Source organism: Gopherus flavomarginatus, chromosome 1 (assembly GCF_025201925.1).
Source record: "Gopherus flavomarginatus isolate rGopFla2 chromosome 1, rGopFla2.mat.asm, whole genome shotgun sequence".
Lineage (NCBI taxonomy): Eukaryota > Metazoa > Chordata > Testudines > Testudinidae > Gopherus > Gopherus flavomarginatus.
The window spans coordinates 64644161-64661163 of NC_066617.1; the positions used below are offsets into that span (position 1 = coordinate 64644161).

General features: G+C 40.8%; 1 protein-coding gene across 3 annotated transcripts in view; it reads right to left on the reverse strand.

The window, feature by feature from the left end:
* TAFA2 (TAFA chemokine like family member 2) overlaps window positions 1–14939 on the reverse strand; it is a 317305-nt gene extending 302366 nt beyond the window's left edge. For 2 of the 3 annotated variants that reach the window (XR_007769512.1, XM_050924226.1), the window contains exon 1: window positions 14256–14939. The gene's annotated coding sequence lies outside the window, so the exon portion shown is untranslated. Of the gene's footprint in view, window positions 1–13976; window positions 14233–14255 lie in introns of those variants that run through there. The other variant, XR_007769513.1, reaches the window with a different exon arrangement.
* Window positions 14940–17003: the final 2064 nt, after the last annotated feature.

Genomic DNA, 17003 nt, shown 5'->3' on the forward strand with positions numbered 1-17003 from the left:
GACCTACAACATTGTTTAGGCTTCACAAACTTTTACCAGAGTTCATTCTGAATTTTTCAAAACAAGCTAAGCCCCTCACTGCCCTACCCTGGAAAAACACCCAGTTCTCTTGGTCACCTGAGGCCCAGCAGGCATTCGAGCAGCTGAACCTTGCCTTCACCACCACTCCAGTACTGGCCCACCCAAACATGACACAAACTTTCACTGTGGAAGCCGATGCCTCTAGTAGGGCGATTGGGGCAGTCCTCTCACAAAGGCATGGACCCAAGAAAATTTTATTTAAGTTAATGTTTAAAATTAAATATACACAAGTTAAGAGGGAAGGTACATCTAGGGTCAGACCTGAGTTATAAGGGATTACAGGTATCACTTACAAGGATGAAGAGATACATACATATCACATAACCAGCATAGACCCAGTTTGGGGTGTGGGAGGTTTTAAAGCATCAGTGGATAAATGGGCTCAGGTATGCCACTCATGGAATGTATTAAGAGTCCAAGTCAGTATCAGTGTAGATAATAAGTACATGGGTGGGGTGCATCCCTTGGTTCATCAGAGAAGGAAGTGGGTTATTTCCCTGATCGGTGGTCTTGATTACTCAGGGTGGTATTGATGGTGTCCTGTGATGTGTTCCGTATAAATGTCTCTGGACGGCTTGATGGTGTCAGACACCATAAGCTATCTCATTAGCTGGGCATAGTATTGACCGACTCCGCACACTCAGTACTGGCTCATTGTGGGGGTCCCATGAGCCCAGGGCTCCCATGATCAGGGTATGTATCTGGCCCTCGTAGCCCTGGGCTCTCAGGGAGATGGAGGTGAAGAACCCCTGAAGCTGCACCAGCAGTAGGAGCAGAGGTGAGGCTGGGAGGACAGGCAGATGCAGGGTCAGAACTGATGAGGCACTCCCAGCCTCTACGTCAATTGCTGGACTGGGAAACGGGCAGATGTGATGGTGGGGGAGACACTGAATTAATTTGAATGTTGTGGAGAAGTTAGAGGCTCAGTACCAGTCAGCCAGCCAGCCAGTGCTCCTGCAGCAGGACAAACATCACCTCACTCATATTTGGCAACACTAATATCACATGTGCACACACTAGCGATGGGCAAAGGGGTTCACAAGTCAACACAGAACCAAACCATACAAATTGTCTTTTAAAAAGTTGAGTTAAAAAAAAAAAGTGATTCATGATATTTGAGCAAATGGTTTTGGCAATACCAGGATACTGGCAGAATACATTATATGAAGTACCAATTCCTTTTGTTGTTTTATGTAGTGTACTTATCATCCCACCTTCATTCATGCACAAAATAAAATAATATTCTTCCTGTTATTTACTTTGACAGAGGGTCTGGGGAATATGCCCATAATTTTTAGAGAGAGAGAGAGGCAAAAGAAATATTTGCTTGGAGAAGTTTAACAAGAGGCCTGACCACAAACAGAACCAGATAATCTAGTCTCTGAAATGGGATCTGAGTTTGGAAGTTAAGCATTTGACAGAGTGCCATTAATTATAATTAATGGCCTTTGTGTCCTCAATGGCCAATCTCCTAGAGAATGCAGCCAGTCCCCATACTATATTGTGTGAGTAGATATCTTGAAGAAACTGGTTTGGAAAGTGGGTGGGGGTGGGGGTGGAGGGCAGTTGGGCTGGACTAGGCACTCATGTCTGACATGCCCGCTAATCCAGAGGCAAGAGCTTGATAAATAGGTCCAAGTACAGCAGTGAGATTGATCACCAGACACAGTGGAAAGCTGGTATCTAGACAGAAAAGGGGACTGGCAGTGTGATGGGGGATTGCTTTCAGGAGATGCAAGTTGTTCAGTTTTCTCTTTTTCCTCTCTGTAACTAAGCTGAAAATGCTTTATTTAGTTTAATATATAAGATGTGTAAATGTTATGCAAACTATTTGTCAAGGCTGAATCCCTACTCTGTCATTCCAAGTGCAGAAAGTGGGGGCTTGCAAGGATTCTAAAAATTAAATACTTGCCACTCCAGGCTTAATATATGGAGATATACCTATCTCAGAACTGGAAGGGACCTTGAAAGGTCATCAAGTCCAGTCCTCTGCCTTCACTAGCAGGACAAAGTACTGTCCCTGACAGTGTTTTTTGTTTGCTTGTTTGGTTTTGTTGCACACCCCAGATCTCTAAATGGCCCCAGGATTGGGCTCACAACCCTGGATTTAGCAGGCCAATGCTCAAACCACTGAGCTATCCCAAGGTTATAGCTTTTCTCTGACCTTTGCTTGGTAAACGCTGCCACCACCCAAATTAAAAAAACACCACAAAACCCTTTGAACCCAGAAAGGAGCACTTGGGAATTCCTCCCTGTGGGGTACCCGCAAGTCCGTTCACCCCCCTCTGTGAAAGAGCTGAGAAAGAAAAGAAAGTTTAATTAGCTGGTGGCCACCAGCTAATTAAACAACATGCACAAACCTCTTAGGATACCAAAAATCCAATTCTGTTCTTAAAATTTACTTTTTTTTTTTTTTAATTAAAAACAAAAAAATAAAATACATCTGGAACTTAGGCTTTTGCTAGATTTTAAAAGAACAATTCCAAAAGTTAAGCACACAAAATAGCTTTCTTGGGGGTTCAGCTTAAAGATTACAAGCAAACAAAAGCATCTGAGGTTAGCACAGAAGAGATCCAGAAGCCAAAATAAAGAATAAACCAGATCGCGTCTATCTAAACGTTCCCTGTCCAAATGATTCCTTCTAGGTATGAAGGATAATTTTTCATACCTGGTGCAAAACTTACACAGCATTCCTGCTTATAGCATTGCTGCTCTGCCCCTGCTTCTCCAGAGAACAACAGACAAAGGGTAAATTTCTTTCCCATTTTAAAAAGTTCATGACCGCCCATTGGCGCTTTTGGTCAGGTGCCCACTCCTTTTCTTTTACCTGTGGGCTTGTTAACCCTTCACAGGTAAAGCAAGGAGAAAACAGCTAACAAGAGGGATTTTATAGCTAACTGGCTGGTTGGGTGTCTTCATTTATCACATAATTTTTATTTTAATTCCATTATTTCTGGGGTTTTATATAAATCTTGTTTTTATTAAGCTTACTATTGTGTGTGTAACTTCACTGCAGATGTCCACAAAGAAAAGAGAACCCAATGCCCCCTAAGGAGAGGCACTGAAGGGCAAAGAATCTCTGGAACCTACAATTCCCCCGCTTCAGTCTTGATCAAGGGCCATGAACAAAGGTGCCCTATTCCAGTGTTTTATGTTACTAATAGGCTGTGAGGGGCAAGAACAATGGGAGAAACCAAAAGACCAAGAAAGAGATGAGAATTAGTGGGGTCATGGGTGCACTCACTATAAATCATGCTGTTTGCAGAATGCATATATATTCACAGCATTTTAATTATATGGAGTTATAGGTATAAATTATCACAATAATGGAGCTACACAATCTGGACCTAACTGATAGAATCTTTTTGATTGAACAGATACATAGAGGTAATATAAAGTAAAACTATCAGCTGTGATGGTTTTATTCACTTATCCCTACTGAGTCATCCACACATTTTCTTAAGTTTTTAATTGGATATCTATTTAATTTGAGGAATTGTTCTATTAAAATGATGAACAGAGAAATAATAAATGAGAATTATACACTGACACAAATGGTAGCATCTGCACAGTTTATTTTGTATACATTTACTTGTAATGGTGTTTATCTTAAGTTATTAAAAATATTCTCCTCTAAAAAAAAAAAAGAAGATTCTTTTAACTTTTTCAAGGCCAAAATAATTTAGACAGACATTTTCATTTTGGGTGATGTTAAAATAGCATCTGGAATAGTCTTTTATTTAGTACTGATGACAACTTGTGACTGTTGTACTGACAACGGTCTTCAGAGTTTCAGCATACAAATAAATTCAAATTAGATAATCCCCAGAGGATGGATATGGAGAAAGGATAACTAAATAATGCTACTACTGTTGTACGTTTCAAATTAACTGTTTTATTCTAAAGTTATAATTATCAGGAAGAATGCAGTTATTCAGTAATGCATTAAAAGAGCATAATGTTTCATCACTCATTAAATAGAAAAATATATTGAAAATTTGGGAATGAGAATCATTTGCAGCTTGCTCTGAGCTAATGGGTCATGGGGGGAAAAAAAGAGACTTTTTTGGCAGGAAAGCAATCTGGTATTGCTGACTGCAGACTGTATTTACTTGACATTCAGAAAGATCATATGACACTATTGCAGATGAGGTGAGTTTATGCAACAGTGAGGAGGAAAGGAAGGGCAAGGAGAGCAGAAGAGATTAGATAATGGGTGGTTGGATGGTGTGATAGAGAAAAGAGGAAAGTGTGTGTTAGTATGATAAGTTTTAGATATCCTCACCATGGCCGACCGGATTTTTTTTAAGACATACCATACATTCATGCCATTCTAGTTATAGCTGTGTCAGCACTTTCTTTACAAAGTTTTTTTTTTCCCCCAGAACTTTTACCATTTATCAGGTAAATAGACAGTTTCAAGATTACTCTGCAGACCAAAATATCTATTAACCAATGGGACATTATTGCACTAAAGGTAATGTAAATAATACGCTTTTTAAAAATCAGAGCCTAAAAGTGTATTCAGTGGATTTCAAATATGTATTTACAGTAGACACAAACCTTATAAGAGCTTTAAAATGTATACTAGCAAAATGCTTGAGAAAGCCAAATTGTCTCTAATTATACTGGGAATAAACTCCAAAATATTAGACCACATATGCTCAAACAGAAAGAAGCTAAGAATGGCAAAGGTAAAGCTTCAGCTTCCTTCTTGTTTGTTTTTCCTTATGCAATTGTACCTAACTATTACAGGGATATAAGAGCATGAAGGGAAATATGTGCAGTAGTGACCAGGTTCAGATTTAAAGATGGAGAGCCAACTGTCTAAAAGTGGAATTTTCAGAAATCTTTTGTATTCCTTCCTTTTGTTGGCTGGTGTCTGAGCTGTGAAATGACTCGGCAGAATCAAAACACAGGTACCGTCAGAAAGAGTATTTCCATCGAAAGATAAGCTTTATAAACCAGAAAATAAAAAGCAAGTTGCCATGAGTGTGTATATATCTGCACATAACAAAAACTTCCCCAGTTTGGGGTCCACCACAGTCAAAAATCAGCCAATGGGTGTAGAGCCCTGCATTCTTTTGGAGATGCTCATTTTGGAGATGCTCATTTGGAGATCATTTCTCTGTCTCCCATACAACCAATTTATAGTCCTTCCCCTGGCCACCATGCCACCTCTTAATCATCAAGGACCAGATAACTGTAGCATTGACAAGGTGGTATATTATCTAAATCCAGAGGGAAGAGAGAGCCTAGGATTCTAGTTTATCTACACAAAAACAGGATCTTAAAAATGGGAGATGTTGTTTAACTTTAACCATCAATAGCACTACCAGCTCTACCTATAATAACCAGATTGAATATACTGTATATTGCATTAGTGCATATAAACAATATGTCTTTCCTTGGGTTCTTGTAACATCATAAAACAAAAGACCATATCTTTACTTATTTGTTACTATCACCAGACCACAAGATAAAACTAACAGCCTTAACTTATACACAGCTGGGCTCTTATATGTTACAATACATAGTTAAATGGGTCTCAAAACAAGTACCAGAATACAGTCATGTTGATATTTTCTTGTTGGAATATGGTAACCAATTTTTTTCCTAAATTCTAAATATGACCTCATTTTTTGTGAGAATATCAATATCTTGTATACCATCTCAGATAGTGACATTTTATTCTATTTCTACACAAGTCACATCACTTTTGAACAATAAGACAACTATATTTGTAGTTTGTACTACTAAAATGCCTGGGTAGTTTTATAAGGTTATATTAGCTATCTGCTATTACAGCCTGCTTAGATTTAATTTCTATCTTTGTTTTAAATGTAAGTGTATGTAATATTTGCCATTGATGGATTATGGAGAATTTAAGTTGTGCATTAATCCACCAAGTTTGGATAACAGTGCAAGATTCTCAACGGCTTGTTGGTCTAAGGCAAAGGTTCTTAAACTGTGGGTTGGAATCCCAAAATGGGCCATGGCCCTGTTTTAATGAGATTGCCCATGCTGGTATCAGACTTGCTGGGGTCCTGGACCAGAGCTGAAGCCCGAGTCCCACCACCCAAAGCGGGGCTCAGGCTTTGGCTTCAGCCCTGGGCAACAGGGCTCAGGTTACAGGCCCCCTGCCTGGGGCTGAAACCCTTGGGCTTCAAGCTTTGCCGATTGGAGTGGTGGGGTCAGACGGGCTCAGACTTCTGTCCCCCCTCCTGGGGTTGTGTAGTAATTTTTGTTGTCAGAAGGAGTTGCAGTACAATGAAGTTTGAGAACCGCTGGTCTAAGGGTATGATTTTTTTCTTAGGGTAAGAAAGATCCCTGGTTCAAATCCTGGACAGCCCCTCACAAAGATTGATATTGGCCCTCTGTCTTTAAAATCTGGAGGTAAGGCTAGATTATCGCAATGGTCCCTTCTGGCCTTGGAATCTATGAATAACATCCCACCAATGTGCCTCAACCTGATCACTAAGCAGCAAGAGTAGTCTGCTGTCAAAGTTCCTTCCCCACTCTGAACTTTAGGGTACAGATGTGGGGACCTGCACGGACACTTCTAAGCTTAATTACTAGCTTAGATCTGGTATCGCTGCCACCATCCAGAATTTTCAGTGTCTGGATCACTCCCTTTCCCCCCAGAACTTCCCCTCCCTGGGTAGCCTTGAGAGACTCCTTCACCAATTCCCTGGTGAGTCCAGATCCAATCCCTTGGATCTTAAAACAAGGAGAAATTAACCATCCCCTCTCCTTTCTCCCACCAACTCCTGGTGGATCCAGATCCAATCCCTTGGATCTAAAAAACAAGGGGAAAAAAAATCATATCAGGTATTAAGAAAAAGGCTTTTAATTAAAGAAAAGAAAGGTAAAAGAAAACCCTCTGTGAGAGATTAGCATACTAGCTACTCTCACGGACAACAGATTCAAAACACAGAGGATGTTCCCCTGGGCACAAATTTAGTTACACAAAAAAAATACCCAAATACCCAATTTGATTCTACCTCTAATTGCATAAGACAGGTTACAAAGAAATAAACATAAATCTATTTATTCCTTTCTAAAATTTACTACTCTGATAAGAGGCTGGTTCCTTGATCTTTTTCACTCCGGCTGAAACTGAAACTCTAAACAGAGGAAAAACTTCCCTCCTTCCTTTTGAAACATCTTGTTCCCTCATTGATTCCTCTAGTCAGGTGTTAGCTAGGCTAAGTGAACTTTTTAACCCTTTACAGGAAAAAGAGGCATTAACTCTTAACCATCTGTTTATGAATGTGCCTCAACCCTGATCACTAAGCAGCAAGAGTAGTCTGCATACATGTCCAGGCCCCAATTCAGCAAAGTATTTAAGTGCATGCCTAACTTTAAGAATGCAAGCAGTCCCACTGAAGTCAAAAAGGGAACTATTCACTTGGAAAACACATGTTTAAGTGCTTTGGTTGATAAGGCCTCAATCTTTGGCCTCTCTGTGGACATCAACAGCAAGCATGCCATTTTTGTCTATTGCTTTTGTGTTTTTTATGATCTGGACATTAGATCAATAGGAACTGGACTGAGACCACCAGTTCATCTCACATAAGCCACCAGAAAACTTCCAAATTGTATTCGCTTTCAGTAATTACTGGCCCTGGTCCAAATTTCAGGTAGTGACCTAAATGAATCACATTATCTATCCTCTGAGCCATCAAGACACCATTCCCTTGTATTTTACACTATTACATGTAACAATACAATATCTTGCTATGAAGTATGGTCCAGCTTAGAACTCAAAGGGCCAAACTGAGATCTTAGGTTGCACGGAGGTACATTCCTAAAAAGCCCCAGCTGTGATGGTAACCACAGAACATAGTTTGAACAAACTACTCCTGGATTCCCCAAAACTTGCTGTTATGAGACTGCATATTACTAAGACATAAATAAATGTACTATGTAGTTTTTATCACATATTAGACCATTGCTATTCAGTTTTACTAAGTCAATGAACACAGCATAGCTGTGATGCATTCTCCTTGCATTTTGGTAACAAAGAAATTGCCATGCTGGATCAGACCATGATCTGTCTCCAACCATGGCCATGACCAGCTGCTGCAGAAGAAGGTGCAAGAAACCCTGCAGTAGGTCGTTATGGGATTATTTGCCCCAGGCAAAGTTTCCTCCTAAACTCCTCTAAGTTAGACATTGGTTCATGCCTCAAAGCATGAATTACTCTCTTACAAAACATACATCTTAATATGTACTATTATAACTATGGAAATTCTTGCTGTTCATATAAATGTCCAGTACTCTTTTTCTGTTGTGTATGTTCACTTGCTAATTTGCGGAGTTCAGCAATTTGCTATGGCCATCCCTGTCATTAATGCAAATAGGTGGAGATTCTCATCACTAAGGCTACATTTTAGTCAAGGGTATTTTTAGTAAAAGTCATGGACAAGTCACAGGCAGTAGACAAAAATTCATGGCCTATGACCTGTCCGTGACTTTTACTATATACCCTTGTCTAAGTCTTGGGGGTGGCAGGGTGGCCCAGGGGGTGCCACATGGTCCAGGACCCATGCTGGTGCTGGGGGGCGGGCGGCAGCGCACAGCCCAGGACCTGCATTGATGCTCGGTGTGGGGGCTGCAGTTGGTGGGGCTGGCAGGCTTCCTACATGGCTCTACGCCTCCCCAGAAGCAGTGACATCCCCCTCCCTTAGCTCCTAGGCAGAGGCGTGGCCAGGCTTTCCTGCACACTGCCTCCGCCCGAGTGCCAGCTCCACAGCTCCCATTGGCCGGGAACCACAGCCAATGGGAGCTGCGGGGGTGGTGCCTGCAGGAGGAGACAGTGCACAGAGCTGCCTGGCCACACCTCTGCCTAGGAACTGAGGGATGTTGCTGCATCCAGGGAGCCTGCCCCGAGCCCTCACCCCTGCCTACACCCAACCCCCAGCCCTGAGCCCCCTCCCACACACAAACTCCTGCTGCTGCTGGGGGGCCAGGGGCAGAGGGGAAGTGCGATGGCCCAAGACTGCCCCAGCAGCAACCAGTGCAGCTGGCCTGAGAGCTGCCCAAACTGCTCAGGTGGTCCCAGGCAAGCTACACCTGCCTCTGCAGAAGTCATGGAGGTCCCAGAAAGTCACAAAATCCATGACTTCCTTGACAAACGCACAGACTTACTCATTGTCCACCTTTCCAAAAAGCTGTCAGTATTATCACACATTGTAGTTCATAGTGTGTCCCTTCCTCAGCATTGTTAAATAAGATTCTCATAAGACAAAAGACTATAAACAATGGCACAGTGGTGTTAACAGACTCATATTCGTGATTCATATTATGAGGGTCAAAAATAACATGTCAACTGCAGCTACCAGAGACACTATTAACATAGCCAATATGAGGTTTGATAACCTTATAACAGGAGGTTAACTAACCCTCTTCCCAGTTCTCACACATGCATTTATATAGGTGACTGGTTCCATACTGCTTAAGAGAAAAGATCTGTTCTTGCAACTGCTTACTCATGTGAGCAGTCTGCTAGCATGAATAAAGGTCTGCAGGATCAAGTCCATAGAAAACATTTTCCATAAACCGCATGACAAATCTTACATTCATCACCAGCTACAGTTGCAAAGCATTCTGCAGAGAACTATTCTGATGTACCAGAAAAGAAGAAAAAGCTAAGAAAGCGTGTTTGGCTACTTGCCTCCATTTTATCTAAGTGTACAGTGTCCCACCATAATTACTACTGTGAAGCATGATCACATTATTATTTTCTCTCTCCAAAGTGTTTTCTGAAATACATTTCAGGAAGGGAGCTATATAAAAATGAATTGAATTGTATATCTGTGGAAGTGAGAAAGCGTTGCTGTTATGGAAGAGTGCTTTCGGCTGACATGATTATTTTGTTGTTTTCCTTTGACAGACAACTGACTGTACATAGTGATAAAAAGATGGCCAGGTGCAGAATTAGAGCATAGAAATCCCAGCTTTACTGTGCGTTATCTAACACAAGGAAAATGGCTACAAGCCAAATGAAATGATTGTTATTGGTGATGTCACCATTCACCATATTCCCAAGTAATTACGGTCTTATTTGCAAAGTGGCTACCAGCTGACATTATGTCTGCATATTGGATGTAGCTGGGTTTTGCAAACCTAACTTGGTTTTTTAAATACAAACATATTTCTGTGATTTGCAAAACAAAATACTTGGGCCAGATACTCTGCTGGAGTAAACTGGCACAGCTCCATGGGCAGTCCTCTCTTTTTAAATGATGTTTGTAGTTTGAATATAGAGGTTTATGCTTAAAATGTATTACACATAGGTTAGTTTAATGTTTAAACTCTCCAAAAATTGAACTCCATATTGTACAGCCAGTAAGCAACAACAACAAACAGGTCTCCTTACATCTCTACTAAGAAAACCAAAATTGAACTGTTTGTATTTACATTTGTTACCTAAGATATCCTCAGAAATAAAGTGAAAATTTAATGATGTTCTATAGCTAGAGATAATGGGACAGATCCTCAATTGGTATAAATTGTCTTAGCTTCCAATGGAGCTATGACAATTTACACTGGCTGACAATCTGCCCCATTATTTGAAAATGCAAAGAATAGGGTTGTGTTTTTTAATATCCAGAAGAAGCTGATGACTATAACAAACGGGCCCTCAATCAGAGCACAACAACATTTATTTCCATTCTTTAAGAACCCTATTTCAAAGGGAAAATGGAGTGGGGTACCTGTATTTTCAAATGAAATGCCATTTCCAGCAGAATTACACAACATTACAAAATCAATGGCGATGAGACAATGGACATGTCAGTACTGCCTTTCATTTAAACATGATGACTAAATATAGATTGTAAATATAAGAACCAACATTAATTAATTGGTTTTCGCAGTCCTCAGTTTCTTTGCCCTTCACAGTGGCATGCAGTCAGTTTGCTTTAATTTATTTTCTTTGTTTTGATGATATTTGATTAAATAAATACACTGATGAATTGCATTTTTAAATGCCATCCATAGATCACAAGAAAAGAGTATGCTTGATGTTCATATTATGGTGATCTTGGAAGGTTTCCCTCCCCCGCTTCTTCAACTTTTAGTATTAAGCAAGCAAGCAAACACACACACACACACACACACACACACAGTGTGCTGAATAAAGTTCCCAGTTCTTATCTGACAAGCAGCTGCAAAATAATATGACTTAATGAGGCACTTCTAATAAAATACAGCACAACTTAAAAGGGAGGCATACAACTGTTTGCTCATTGATAGAACTATCATTCAAAATAAAATTTCAAAACAATGGTCACATTTTATATATGAATAGTAAATTATTCAAAGTTTCCACAGTCACTGATGAGTGCATGAGATAGTAAAATACTAGACATTTGTCAATTACCCATAGTCAAAGCTAACACATAATTAGTGCTACATAATCGTCTTCTAGTTGACTATTATGCTTTACACAGTTACTAGTAGGCAATAATACATTCCAGAAGAAAAATAGGATTACACCATTAAATATTACATATAAATGTGGTGACACTCATATTTGAAAAATGCCTAGGTATTTTGTGTCTATCAGAAAGTACACCGACAGTTAGCAAAGAGCTCCTTTAGCAGAAGTCTCTTTCACTTAATAGATAAAAGGAAAACCTATGTATTCATTCTTGAAAACAGAGTCATTCTATCAGCTCCACTGATTAAGTTATGAAAGTTGATGGCTACTAAATGCTGCTGTGCAATCTTAAAGCAGACAGGCCACCACATTGCTTGAACATAAATCTAAATGAGGCACAATGAATCTTCAATCTGCCATTGTAACTGAATCTCTCTAGTAGTATCTGTCTACATACTCATTACAATTCTCAACTCCACTAATTCTGCTTATGGTTCCCCGCCAGCAATATCAACTGCATGACTTTATCCCTAGGTGTAAAGTGAAATCCCTTGGTGCTCTTGAGACGTGCAAAAACGTTACACTATATGTCAAATACATGACAAGGTGCTAGATTAGCCCTCATTCGCTGATTAAAACAGTATAACAGGAATCAAGATTTTATTTCAAAATCACCTAACAACTAGACAGCATATCTAAATTCATTCTTTCAAAAGCCTCCTGCTCAGATAATATATGGTACTCAGTATAAATATGCTGTGAATAGCAAGACTGATCTAATACAAAATGAGTGATCATTGTAGTCCCCTCTTCACTAAAATCATGATACTGAAATAGTTTATATTTACAGTAAGAACAGTATTGTAGCTTGGGAAATCAGGGCAGTAATAAACTGAAAAAAAAATTGATGTTCAGGTGAACATCACCAATACAATATCAAAGCTGTGTAAGTAATATCTAAAACTGAGTTTTAGCTGAATTCAAGTAACAGTGGTAAAGTAACAATTATGAAATTATTAAGATTAGATACATAGGTGTATTCACAGTGTAAAGTGACTGGAATGTTACTACGACATAACAAGTATAATAAATAAATCCTTTGCGCCCCTTTTAACAATTATCTTAGAAGTAGGTCATGTTTCTCAAGTTTACCTAAAGCCATATTTCTGGGTGGGATAAGACTATTTAGTTTGTTTAGGTTTTTATGTTATGCTCCATAAAGGAATCTTACAAGCAAATTAAAAATAGTAATGTATCACCTAATAAAGTAGCTTTAAGATGTTAAATTGGTACCAGTCTGAATGTTAATGTCTAAAAGCAGGTGGAAAGAAAGAGCAACCAGATAACAATCATCATGTAGTCAATAGTCATTTAAATTTATACAGTGCTGTCAGAAGACTAACACCCTGGATGTTTTATGAGGCTGCATTTGTTTATTATTTAAATTAACAGTTTTTCAGGAGTCAAAGCAAGATTTCTTAATTACAAAGACAAAATGTATTATTGTGGAGGGTTATATGTTTGTTTTTAAAAACAAATTAATACTCGCCAAGCAAAGAGTGGAGAGAGACCATTGTAACTACACATATATAGTAATTCAAAGTTCTTCACGTAGTTGTTGTTTAACCTCCTGGTAAGGATGAGGACTAAAAAAAGAGAAAAGCATGGCAACTCTGCTCCTAGCAGGGCACTGAAAGATGCTGCTCTTTGTGCTTTGCATATACAGCCTGTGCATCTAATCCCACAGCTAGCTTTACAGGAAATAAAGCAGATATTTTTTTAAAAAACTTTGTCTTGCACAAGTACAATGGAGTGGAGGGGCTGGGAGGGGAAACTCTTCCCACTATGAAATAGAATACAGATAAAACGCTATTGAGCCGTTAAACTAGTTTATTGAAATGGGAAGAAACGAGCAAAACATATGGGCAAGAAATGACCCAGGTTAGATACCACGATTTGGGGAACGTTTATAGAGAAAGAACTGAAGTCATAAACCATGCGTTATATAGACCATTTTTAAACTATTCCTCAAACGATTCATTCTTTAACCGCTCCCTTAAGCCATCCAATAGAGTGATCGGTCTCCAAACAAAATAAATCTCCCAATAGATGGGGTTCTGGAAGTTATCAGCCGTGCTCGTTATGAAAATAGTTACCTAGAGAACCCGATATCTTACTAAAACGTCCACCGTTTTGCAGAAATGTGGAGAATTAAATAATCAAAAATGGACAGAATGTGGAGAATTCAAAGAAGTGACCTGACACATCTCATTGATCCATATTAGTGCACCGCTGGGCGATTTATCAGGTGTCCAGTAAGTTTACAAACCAGAACTGAACTGGAAAGTGGAGTGAAATTAAAAACAGTTCTTTAATCAAAACAGGCTTTTCTTGAACTTTTCTGTACGGAGAGGAGGGCTTGGAATAATTGACTCACATAAATACCCTTCCTCACTCTCGTCTCTTCCCCACCCCTCATGTATTCACTAGAACTTCTCCCCTCTACCTCTTTCCTCGCCCGGCTCTGATCGGAGATTACTGACTGGATACTTCCCGCATCTCTCTTCACCAAGGGTCCCGACAAGACAAAACGTGAAGGGCCGGGAGCTCGCCAGGATTTAGCTGGGGGGGGGGAGAAATCTCCCTTTACACTCACCCGAAACTCACACAACAACAAAACTGGTGGGTGGGTGGGGGCTGGCTAGGGAGCCTGAGAGCCGGGAGCAGGAGCCACAGCTGCCTGAGCCCTGTCACATCTGGAGAGAGCTAGCACCTTCTCACGTACCTGCAGCCCCGCTTCCTTTTGGAAACGCCTAGCGATCCTCCTTCAGGTTCCGGGGGGAAACTCCAGCCTTATAGCCCTTGCATCGCTTACAAAATCCCAATCCTTCTCCGGCATCCACTGGCATTGATTTGTTCGAGGCGGGGCGGTGTTTTAAATTTGCTGTTTGAGGGTTTTCCCCCCCTCCTCTAGGATTGTATCTTGAAATAAAACAGGGATCCGGCAACCAGGTGCGGGAGGGGGGGCGCTTTGGAGGGGGGAGGGTGTTTCTTGTGCACAATTTAAAAGGATTGTTTATAAAGGAGAGATGTAAGTTTTATATGCTAAAAAAGGACAGCGCAGCTTTCGCCCCTTTGCTAGATCAGTGAAGGTCCCGATTCAGCCTTGCAAGCAGAGAAGGAGGAAAAATTAACCGCGTCCTGCAGCAGTCCCCCTGTGTTATTCCACCTCTGATTGGTCTGCTTTTAATACACAGCAAGACTTTGCCCCCTCTCGCCTCGCTCCTTCTCCCTCTTGGGAAAGGTAATTGGAGAGTAAGAGATTCACCTGCAGGGAAAAAATCAGCCCTCACGTACTTCTCCAGATTGCTGGCTGTGGTGGGATTGTTCTAGGCAAGCTGAGGCAGCTGGTGGGGCTTTAAATAAATTCAAGCCAGGCACGTCCTGATGAGACGGCAGATAGTCCTTGCCTCCCACTGCTGCCCCAGCTCCTCGATCCTTCTTGCAGTCCCCGATGTGTCCAAGCTGCGAACTAAAGTCCGGTTAATAGATAATGTGACGGTGCTGCTGCCGCTGTATTGCCGGTAGCCCTTCCAGGAGTCCTACGGTCAGAGTTTCGGAGACACTAACTAGCCCCATGCGCATCGTGGGCTGAATTGTATGTCTGCCTTAGATCTTCTCTCTCTTCTCCAGCACCCGCGCACACTCACCACCCGGGAGAAAAGGGTGCGGGTCCAAGCACCAAGCAGATGTGTCGTTTCTTTCCCTTCTTTCCCTTCCGAAGACAGGGGAAAGCAGCCAGGTTAACACAAATAAATAGAGACACAAATGAGTAGAGGAAACGAAAAATCCACTCGGACCCAGTTTTGCAACTCCCTAGAACGTCAAGAGCTGGGGAGAAAAATGAGCGTGGAGCTGGTTTCCCCTTTAAAACCAATCTCTTTCGGGAGATTTCCCCTCCTTTCTTTATTGTGACCAATTCATGAATGAATGAAATCCCTTCAGACCGGGAGAGAGCCCATTCATAGCCAGGAAAAGCTGGGGCTCCTGGGTGAGCTTTAGAGTAAAATGGTATTGAATAGGATCGGGCTGGGCTGCCTCTCCCGACCCCCAGCAGCCACTGAAGAAGCAGCTGTATCGCTGCTGCGAGGAAAAAGCAACGTGCCGGGTGGCTGCAGCAGAAAGAGGGACAGAGGCAACCCAAAGCCAAAAGCTGGCCTGTGTCTCCCTCCAGAGGAAGAAGAGATTCAGAGACATATACTGACAACAGCAACTCCGATTTGAAATCTACACAAGGAGGGATCTTTGATCCCAAGGACACCAAAACATTGGGCTCCTGGGAGTAGCTTTTGAATGGACATTCCAAGAGGTCATTTAGTAAGGTTACAATCAACTCCAGTTTACTGCGTGTGGCACTTATCTATGGGACCACAGTCTTACTTTTATTCTTACCTTATTTCTCTTTGTGGCCTTAGCAGCGCAATGATCCCTTAGTTGCTGCATTTTTATTTTATTTTATTTTTTGCCATTAGTGATTTGATCCTTTAGCCCAAGGATCTTGGTTCACATAATTCAAAACATGCTCTTGGGAAAGGCTTTTGAAAACATGAGGCCACTCTTAGACACCCCTGCCTCCCTTCCGATGTATTATTCTGCTTGTTATTGGCCTTTTATGCATTTCATCTTCTCACCCCTCTTTTTATCAGCTCTGAACAGAGGCGCATTTAGGAGGATATTCTTAATAGTGCTTTCTTTGCTTTGGAATGGGTTTATTCTTGTACAGCACATGCTGTGTTTACAAATGAAATTATTATGGGACAAACTTGCCACCTTTTGTTGAGTAGCACCTGCACCTCACCCCCAGTAAAGGTGGCAGAATCTCGTCCTATGTCATTACTTTTGCTTAATAGAGGAGAGGTAGTTTAAGGCATATATTCTTTATGCTTTGCCTATCCAGTTAACAAACAGCTCTCCAACGTGATAGAGGTATTAATAAACTAGACAATTCAATTAGATGTGTGGATGTCTATTTATTTTACTGGTTGCAAAAGGTTTTACATACGTGTCAATCAGTGCAGAATTAAGAGTCCATGATCTATTTCATCATTCAATTATTGATAGGTTTAAAAAAATCACCCATACCAATAATAAGATTAAATTGTCCAAGAAACAACTTCTGCAAGTCCCTTTACTGACACCAAACCCTGTATGATGGTAGTCAGTGAACTGTATGGGAAAGAAAGTAAACAGAGAAAAACAGCAGAGCAGATTTTTTTAATCCACATTAGTAGAACATTGGTGACTTTTTCAAATAATACAGAGGCATAAAAATCAATAGAGTAAAAAAAAAAAAGATTGCAGATAGCTTCATGATGACTGCTCCACCCTCACTAATTCAGCACTGCAGGGGAGTAAGAAATAGGCTGGCCTGGAAAGTGAAAGTAAAAAAGTATGCTTGTTTGTGTACCAATTCTAGCAAAAACAGACACTGCTGTGCTGTGTGAGGGCTCTGGAGGCATTAAAGGATTGTTGG